The following is a 9,148-nucleotide window of genomic DNA, read 5'->3' as shown; positions in this document are numbered from 1 at the left end:
CCAAGGCCAAGGAGACAGACAGTGAGGGAAGCAATAACAAAAGAGAAATTCTGCTAGGTGTGCTGGCAGTAGCTATAACCCCAGCCGTGCAGAAGCTGAGGCAGGAGGACTGTGATTCCCTACATAATAAGATCCCATCTTTTACCAAATTATTCAAACTGGATTCCTAAACCAATTAATATTCTGCTTTCTACAGGAAGTGAGATATCACTGAGTTCTAGTCATGATAGAGAGAATAACTTTGGTACAATTCTTTGTTACTGGTTTGTAGGGGAAAGATTTTGTCACCTATAGCTTCTTCCAGGTTACACCAAAACTCCACAAGCCCTCAATCCTCTACAACCTTTGCTCCCCCTCTTATAACCCAAGAGTGAGTGAGTCAAATCCTCCACTGTGACCCAAGTCTTTTTGATTGTCTTTTCTTCTTTCTTATCCAAGGGCATTCACCTCTGTTCTGTTTAGAGAACAAAACAATTGTCTCTTATGAATACTTAATTCACCAACCTTTTTAATATCTTGGCCTGGGAGGGAAAATGTAGTAGTGGCTGGTGTTTGGGTCCAAATGCATGATCCTTTTTAGGAAATCTCAGGGAAGGTGAAGGAGTCCCAGTCATGAAGTTTCAAGGGTTGGAAAATGTGACATCCTTAGCTTTAGGCACACCTCATTGTAGGTCCCCTGGGAAGGCTTTATCATGTCACCGAAGGCTTGAGAAAAATGCTCACACAACCAACAAAGGAGCATACTCATGAATCTTTCCATGAACTACATCCTTTTTCTCACAATTAACAACCAATAATTCCACTGCCTTTAGAAGATAAAAATTTCATTACATTTTCAACTCATAAAAAAAAAAAATTCTTGAAACGTTGAGAAACCCAGCATTCCAGAATTATTTCTCGAGGTGAATTTCCCCATAAAGTTTATAAGGTTAATTGTCCTTAAAACAGCCAGAAAGTGATATCAATATTTTCCGACTCAGTAGCTCTTTACTGTTTATATTGATTAAATAATTCAATTTAAGATTTGTGACCAGACAAAGCAGGTCTATGACAATGGAGGTGGCCATGCTTCTCAGCATTTTCTTCACATCACTGCCATCTAGTGTTTCACTTTATTATGGCTCACAAGCCAGGTTACTAGCATCAGCCTTGTTAGATGAAAGAAAGAAGAAAGAACAAAGGACAACCCAAACATTCCATGTGTCTATTATTAGACAACATGACTTCTCGCTTTTTACATGACTAATAAAGTTAATTTTACAGGGCCACGATAAGAGAAAACTTCAATGCTTTTCCTGACTGCTTTGGAATGTTGGATTTTTAAGATGGTTTGATAAAAACTCTAGAATCTGAGGTGTGGACTACTTTACAGGTGAAACGCTCCAACCCAGGAAGGGAAACATGGTTTAAATCTTTGTTGGTACTCTCCAGGCTGTACTCTCCAGGCTGCTAAGCTGAGATTAGAGTCATAGAATAAGTGGCCAGGCTCTATGTGTGAATTGGCTTTAAGCTTTAAGAAAGCTAGAGACAGACGGTATCTGGAAGTCATGGAAATATTAAGGGGATGAGATTGGGTCAGTCACCCTTTGGTGGAATACAATGAAACAATGTCTGACCCAGCAATCAGGGAAAGCTAGGTGTTGATGGTCTGGGAGGACACAGACCAGGGTCATGCTTCAGCTCCAAATGAAGCTTGTTCCTGCCACAGACCTTCATAAAGACATGTTTATGCTATTACCGCAGAAGACATAGCACAGTTGTTATGATTTTAGTGATATTAAAGAAATAATTTACTGAACTTGGGGTATAACAGACAGAATACGGGGCGAGATTGTTTATCTTCTGTTCTTGTTGTACAGACAGGAAGGGAAAAGGACCCCCCCCAAAAAAAACAGAATTTTTCCCCTCAAATCTTTGAGTCCATATTAGTATCACAATTTCTCAATATAAAAAGAGGCTGAGTTTCTTCTTCTTCGGGAAAACACCAAATGGCGGATGATGCCGGTGTAGCGGGAGGGCCCGGAGGACCCGGGGACCCAGGATTAGGAGGCCGGGGCGGCTTCCGCGGTCTTAGGGGCCGCGGTCCTGGCCGAGGACGTGGCTGTGGTCGAGGTCGCGGGGCTCGTGGAGGTAAAGCTGAAGACAAGGAGTGGATCCCCGTCACCAAGCTGGGCCGCCTGGTTAAGGACATGAAGATCAAGTCCTTGGAGGAGATCTACCTGTTCTCCCTACCCATTAAGGAGTCTGAGATCATTGACTTCTTCCTGGATGTGTCCCTAAAGGATGAGGTTCTGAAAATCATGCCAGTGCAGAAGCAGACTTGGGCTGGCCAGCGCACCAGGTTTAAGACTTTGTCCCTATTGGGGACTACAATGGTCACGTTGGTCTTGGTGTTAAGTGCTCCAAGGAGATTGCCACTGCCATCCGAGGGGCCATCATCTTGGCCCAAGCTTTCCATCGTCCCTGTGCGGAGAGGCTACTGGGGGAACAAGACTGGCAAGCCCCACACTGTTCCATGCAAGGTGACAGGCCGCTGTGGCTCTGTGCTGGTGTGTCTCATCCCTGCCCCCAGAGGCACTGGCATTGTCTCTGCTCCTGTGCCCAAGAAGCTCCTGATGATGGCCGGTATAGATGACTGCTACACTTCAGCCAGAGGCTGCACTGCCACCCTGGGCAACTTTGCTAAGGCCACCTTTGATGCCATCTCCAAGACTTACAGCTACCTGACCCCCGACCTCTGGAAAGAGACTGTCTTCACCAAGTCTCCTTATCAGGAATTCACTGATCATCTTGTGAAAACCCACACCAGAGTCTCTGTTCAGAGGACCCAGGCTCCAGCTGTGGCTACTACATAAGGATTTTGTACAAGAAAAATAAAAGAATTAAGTCTGCTAAAAAAAAAAATAAAAAAATAAATAAAAAATAAAAAGAGGTTGGTTAGAGTTTCTTGAGGCTTTATAATAGTATTGTTTAGTGCTGAGTCACGCATGAAATTGAAAAACTCCCGGTGTATTAAATATATGAGCCTGAGAAGATATTTTCCTAAAATGGTTGAGGAAATATTGATGAAGTTACTCATTTTCTTTAACTTATACTGAAAAATCACTTTAGACAGTAGACTCTAAAAGCAATAAAATATAAATACATAATTGTGTGAATTTGACCCCACTTCTATTCAAATTCTTTGACAATTTCATACATGAATACTGAATTTATATTATTTCCACACTTCCTTTGTGTCCTCTCCAGCTGATCTTGTTTGCAAAAATCCAAATACATATATTTTAGAAAGAGCAAGCTTCTCTGTTTTTAATATGTGGTGGTGAAATTAGAGTTTAGCCAAGGAAACTCTGGTCATGAAACTAGGTTTTTAAAAAGAGTGAGTTGAGCCGGGCGTGGTGGCGCACACCTAATCCCAGCACTTGGGAGGCAGAGGCAGGTGGATTTTTGAGTCCGAGGCCAGCCTGGTCTACAGAGTGAGTTCCAGGACAGCCAGGGCTGCACAGAGAAACTGTCTTGAAAACACACACACACGCGCGCACACACACACACACACACACACACACACACACACACACACACACACAGGAGTGAGTTGCTGACCATCCAGGATTACACAGAGGAACCCTGTCTCAAAAGAAAGAAAGGAAGGAAGGAAGGAAGGGAGGGAGGGAGGGAGGGAGGGAGGGAGGGAGGGAGGGAGGGAGGGAGGGAGGGAGGGAGGGAGGGAGGGAGAGAGAGAGAGAGAGAGAGAGAGAGAGAGAGAGAGAGAGAGAGAGAGAGAGAGAGAGAGGAATGAAGGGGGGAGGGAGGAAGAAAGGAAACCTAAGGAAGCCATCATTTGAAAAATACTATTTAAAGTTTAAAAAGAAGTAAATAGCAGCAGTTACTGCTCCAAAGTGAGATAAGAATCTAATTGGTGAAACCCATTGTTGATGCAGGGAACCAAAACCATCAGAATCCAGAAATCTGTGTATTGACACGAGGTGGTTGTTTTCATATCTAAGTCACTCATGAGCCAAGTAAACCATTTCTCCCTTAAGTTGCTTTGTATTTGGTCACAGCAAAATAAAACCAAACTACGCCATGTAGTTAATACATTGCCTGGCAATTCTAAATTCACTCCTCATCAATCTACTTGGAAGTCATTGTGGTGGACCATGTAAATAATTCTTTGCCGAGTAGCCCAATGTTATTAATAGAGAATGATGCTGCACATATACTACAGAAAGGGGAACTTTATTCTGTTGGCTTTGGTGTTCTTTCTTCTCTTACTATGTTTCCCCAGCCTGTAGCTTCTCCAGAATATGTTGGCAAATACCATCCCCAGACAGTGTTTTCTCCACTACCTCCTTAGAGTTATCAAAACAGCATACTATGGATGCTTCCCCAGCCCATCACCAGAGTCCCCAGCCACCCTCCAGACAGGTTTGTAGTTATGTCCTGAGGTATAATACCTGCTTATACACTGATGATCCAAGCAGCCTAGAGGTCAGGTTTCTAAAACATCATGGCAACAAAGAAATAGGTCTCTCTGTCTTCCAACGAACTTCCAATAGATAGCAAGGACTGAAATTTATAGCCAGAAGGATAAGTGAAGAAGTGGGGAACAGCTCTTCCCTTTGTGCACTATCTCATACCTGAAGGAGTGTATGAATTAGGATTCTTAAAAGAAGCAGAAGCAACAGTTAGAGTCTGGGTACTACAAGAATGATTCTCTGCATGCTGATGAACCAGCCAGCCCACAGATGCTCACCGGAGAATCTGGAAGTCTCGGGACAAGAAAGATCAATGATATAGATCAATTTGAAAGGTGAAGATGTGGATGCTCTGTGTAAAATCATGACTATGAGTCCTCTTTGAGAGGGATGAAGAAACTGGACTCTGAGCACAGGCGATGGCTGCAGCAGTAGATGTACCTGCTCAGGACGAACTGAGCTTGCACGAGCTGGCTTTTTTCTTATTCCACATTTACTCCATCTGGGAGTTCAGACTATTGGATGCTGTTGTCAATACTAAGGTCTTGTCTTTCTTGATTGCTTTCCTTACTGCCAGTCTTTCCTGGAAATGCCCTTATAGTTAGAAAAGCATGCTTTTAAAATGTACTAAGTATTTCTCAATTTACTCCAAGTTACTCAAGAAGACCAGCCACACTAGAGAAACTGGTGCCTTCTAGTACCTGGTATTTCTACATTCTTCATCATTTTTTTTAATTCTCCAAAGCAATTTCTCACTATTACAACCACTGGGTTTTTTTGTTTTGTTTTGTTTTTGGTTGTTGTTGTTTGGTTGGTTTGGTTTGGGTATTGGTTTTTGTTTGTTTGGTTGGTTTTTGTTGTTGTTTTTTCGAGATAGGGTTTCTCTGTATAGCCCTGGCTATCCTGGAACTCACTTTGTAGACCAGGCTAGTCTCAAAATCAGAGATCCTCCTGCCTCTGCCTACCAAGTGTTTGGATTAAAGGCATGCGCCACCACCTACCACCGCCCAGCTTACAACCACTTGTTATAGCTACAATCTGTTTTCTTGTTCACATTATAGAGTGGAGTCAGTTTCTCTAACTAGACCCTGAATGACGCCTTCAGTTTCTTCATTACATCCTTCTCAACTAGGATCCATTCAGACTGCCAAGGCAACTTACGGTGAACTGAAACACATCTCGGCCATATCATTAACCAGGCAGATGAATGGTGTTGTCCTTTTAGATGAAAGAAGCATCAGAGAGCTTTGAGGCTGAGCCAGATCCTAGCTCCTTTAGATCGACCTTTGCAGTAACACACTCAGCATCGCTGTGCAGTAACAGTGAAGACGGGGTAATGCTTATTTCATGCTTTGTTGTTTTCACATCATGATTCATTCACAGGGTGGCGATCTAGAACAAAATTCTCAATGTGATAGGAAAAAAAAACCTCAATCAGTACCTTCATTAGTATCTATGACTATTTTGGCCAAATGACATTGGTGTAGCAATGAAAGGTACTTCCTGTAAGGTCTTATTACCTCTGTATAGTGTGAGCAATGGGTGTCAGATTCATGGAGACCCTGGTAGCATTCACCTAACACAGATAGAAATCTTTGTCAGGTAGTCTTCCAATTGCTTCAAGCCATTAATTATCAATGCTTATTTTTCAGATGTGATTTGGGGACCCAGCAGAAAGGATATGTTATCAGTACTTGAGCCTCACTGACAGAATTCTTGAGAATTATGGACATTGAAACCAAATAGAAATTAAAATAAATATGGCTATTCAACATTACTACATACTCTGGGGATCTAATTTATCTCTTTATGACTGCTTCACCTTGGGATTTTAGAGTTTCAAGTGACGTAGAATATATCAAAAGCACTGTTTTTGACGGTTTTTTCCCAAAGAGAAATCATCTATCCCTAAGAATCTTTCCACAGTCTCTGCTAATTTTAGAACACCCACAATCTATCTTGAGAACAAGAAGTGAGAATGAAGACTGGCTCAGGAATGACCTGTGCATAGGTGGTATTCAGTCCCATAACATGGCAGCGCCTCCTTCTGCCTGTCTTAAAGGAAGAACCTCAATCTTCATTATGGCCGTTCTGAGCATGTCATATAGTGTATGTCTTTCCTATCACCCCTCTCCCATGAGGTTACCAGACAAATTGTATCAATCAATACATTTTTAATCCAATGTAATATCTGACACACATTATACTGAATAACATATATTCTTAGTATAACACATTTTTTCTTTATTAGATACTTTATTTACACTTCAAATGCTATCCCCTTTCCTAGTTTCCCCTCCGAAAACCCCCTATCCCTTCCCCCTCCCCCTGCTCACCAACTCACCTACTCCCTCTTCCTGGCCCTGGCAGTCCCCTATACTGGGGCATAGAACCTTCACAGGACCTAGGGCCAATCCTCCCACTGATGACTGACTAGGCCTCCTCTGCTACATGTGCAGCTAGAGCCATGAGTCCCTCCATGTATACTCTTTGGTTGGTGGTTTAGTCCCAGGAGGCTTTGGAGATACTGGTTAGTTCATATTATAACCCAAATATTTTGTGAGATAGTTATACAAACAAACAAACAATTGGCCATGGGCAAACAGTAGTTTCAGGTTATCTGGATACTGGCTTAGCCTTCTGTGTTAGTCAGCTTTCCCATTACTGTGACAAAGTGCCTGATGCAAACAGACTAAGCAGGGAATGGTTCATTTTGACTCACTGTTAATCAGTGCAAGGATGGCACTGGGACAAGAGCACTCACAAGTCAACTGCTCACATTGTTTACAGCCAGGACACAGCATGGATGCTGTTGCTCAGTACACTCTCCCCATCTTATTCAGTCCAGAACCCCAGCCAATGGGAAGGTGTTGCCACACTGAGGATGGGTCTCTCCACCTCTGTTAACCCACTCTAGCAGTACCTCCACAGACATTCTCAGGGTTAGTTTCACAGGGATTCTAAACCCCATCAAGTTAAAATACCAAATTAGGCCCTACAGGTTCTCTATAGGGCTTCGTTCCATACCACTCAGTATCTGGGATGGATGTTTCCATGTGTTTCTTCTTCCTCTTCCTCTTCCTCCTCTTCTTCTTCCTCCTCCTCCTCTTCTTTTTCCTCCCCTCCACCTCTTTCTCCTTATTTCATTTATATGTTTTTTTGCCTGTATCCTAGAAATCTCCGTGGCACTTGTTGGATGTTGATAATCAGGAGGCTGAAGTGCCCCACTCTGCATCATATTTCATTCTTACATGCCGTGGAAGGGCAGAGCCCCAGGTGTGAAGCTATTGTACAAACATGCACTCTGCTCTATCTCACCCAGGCCACCATGCTCCCTCTACCGCTGCCACAGACTCTGGAGGGCCAGACTGAAAATGGAGGAACTTTTTAGACCCAAATTTCATCCATTTCTATTTAAAGTACAACTTTGACAAGGGGATGTCCCTTCAGGGTCTCCATATTCAGAAATGATTCTCTGGGAGGCTCTCTTGCCTGGACCTCAGGCTCTTAAACTTTAGAAGGTGGGATTACCTGTAAAAATTCCTTGAAAGCTAAACAGAAGTCGTCTCTTTGAAGACAAAGCTGCAGGCCTGCTGGGCACACCTGTGTATCTATGGCAGAATTACTAGAGTGCACATGCCAACATTTTAAACGATGCACTGCAAGATGCTTTGAGAATGGAGAATAATTATAGGATGCAAAAATAACCAGTTACTGCAAAGAATGTTGTAGGGCCAGTGGGTGTCTTAAAAGTACTCGAAACCTAGAATAAAAAACTGTCTTCTGTGAACACGGTTTACAAAGGAATGGCTCATGGGGCTGAAGATCTCGAAGCAGAAGCCTGAGAGTTTCAGAGAGAAAGAGTACGTGGTAAATATTCATGAGAGAGTTTTGACATTCAGAAGAAAAGCGACCCAGAAATGAGGTAAAAGTATATAGGAAAATATGAATAAATACAAAATGTAAATGCTCAAAAACAATGAAATGTTAAAGAACTTATTTTGGAAATATAACAATAGCCAGGAATGGTGCTGAATGCCTTTAATCCCAGTATTTGGGAGGCAGAGGCAGGAGGATTACTGAGTTTGAGGCCAGCCTGGTCTACAGAGTGAGCACTAGGACAGCCAGGGCTATACAGAGAAAACTTGTCTTGAAAACAAATGACAAAAAACAAAAAGACAAAGGGAGAGGAGGGAGGAGAAAGAGAGAGAGAGAGAGAGAGAGAGAGAGAGAGAGAGAGAGAGAGAGAGAGAGAGAGAGAGAGAAAGGGAGGGAGGGAGGGAGGGAGGAAGGAAGGAAGGAAGGAAGGAAGGAAGGAAGGAAGGAAGAAAGAAAGAAAGAAAGAAAGAAAGAAAGAAAGAAAGAAAGAAAGAAAGAAAGAAAGAAAGAAAGAAAGAAAAGGGAAGGAAGGAAAGAAGGAAGGAAGATATACAACAAGATACTCAATAAGGAGGAAAAGAAAACTCCCCCAGATGTGCACTGCAGAAGGACCTAACATTAATGATGATCAGTATTGTCAGTTTTGCACTTAGGAGAGAGTCTCTGTGCACACTTGTAAGGGAGGATTGGTGTACATTACAATAGGTAGTCTATGAACATGCCTATAAAGGACTGCCTGGATTATATAATGGATGTGGGGTGGGAAGATAAACTTTAACTGTAGGCGGGAC

General features: G+C 42.7%; 1 pseudogene; it reads left to right on the top strand.

Annotated features, from left to right (window-relative positions):
* The first annotated feature begins 1,988 nt into the window (after positions 1-1,988).
* On the top strand, positions 1,989-3,980 carry LOC110295553 (small ribosomal subunit protein uS5 pseudogene; annotated as a pseudogene).
* Positions 3,981-9,148: the final 5,168 nt, after the last annotated feature.

This window comes from Mus caroli, unplaced genomic scaffold, assembly GCF_978045245.1.
Source record: "Mus caroli unplaced genomic scaffold, Mus_caroli_1 scaffold_1, whole genome shotgun sequence".
Taxonomy (NCBI): domain Eukaryota; kingdom Metazoa; phylum Chordata; class Mammalia; order Rodentia; family Muridae; genus Mus; species Mus caroli.
This window is presented reverse-complemented; position numbering and strand designations above follow the sequence as displayed.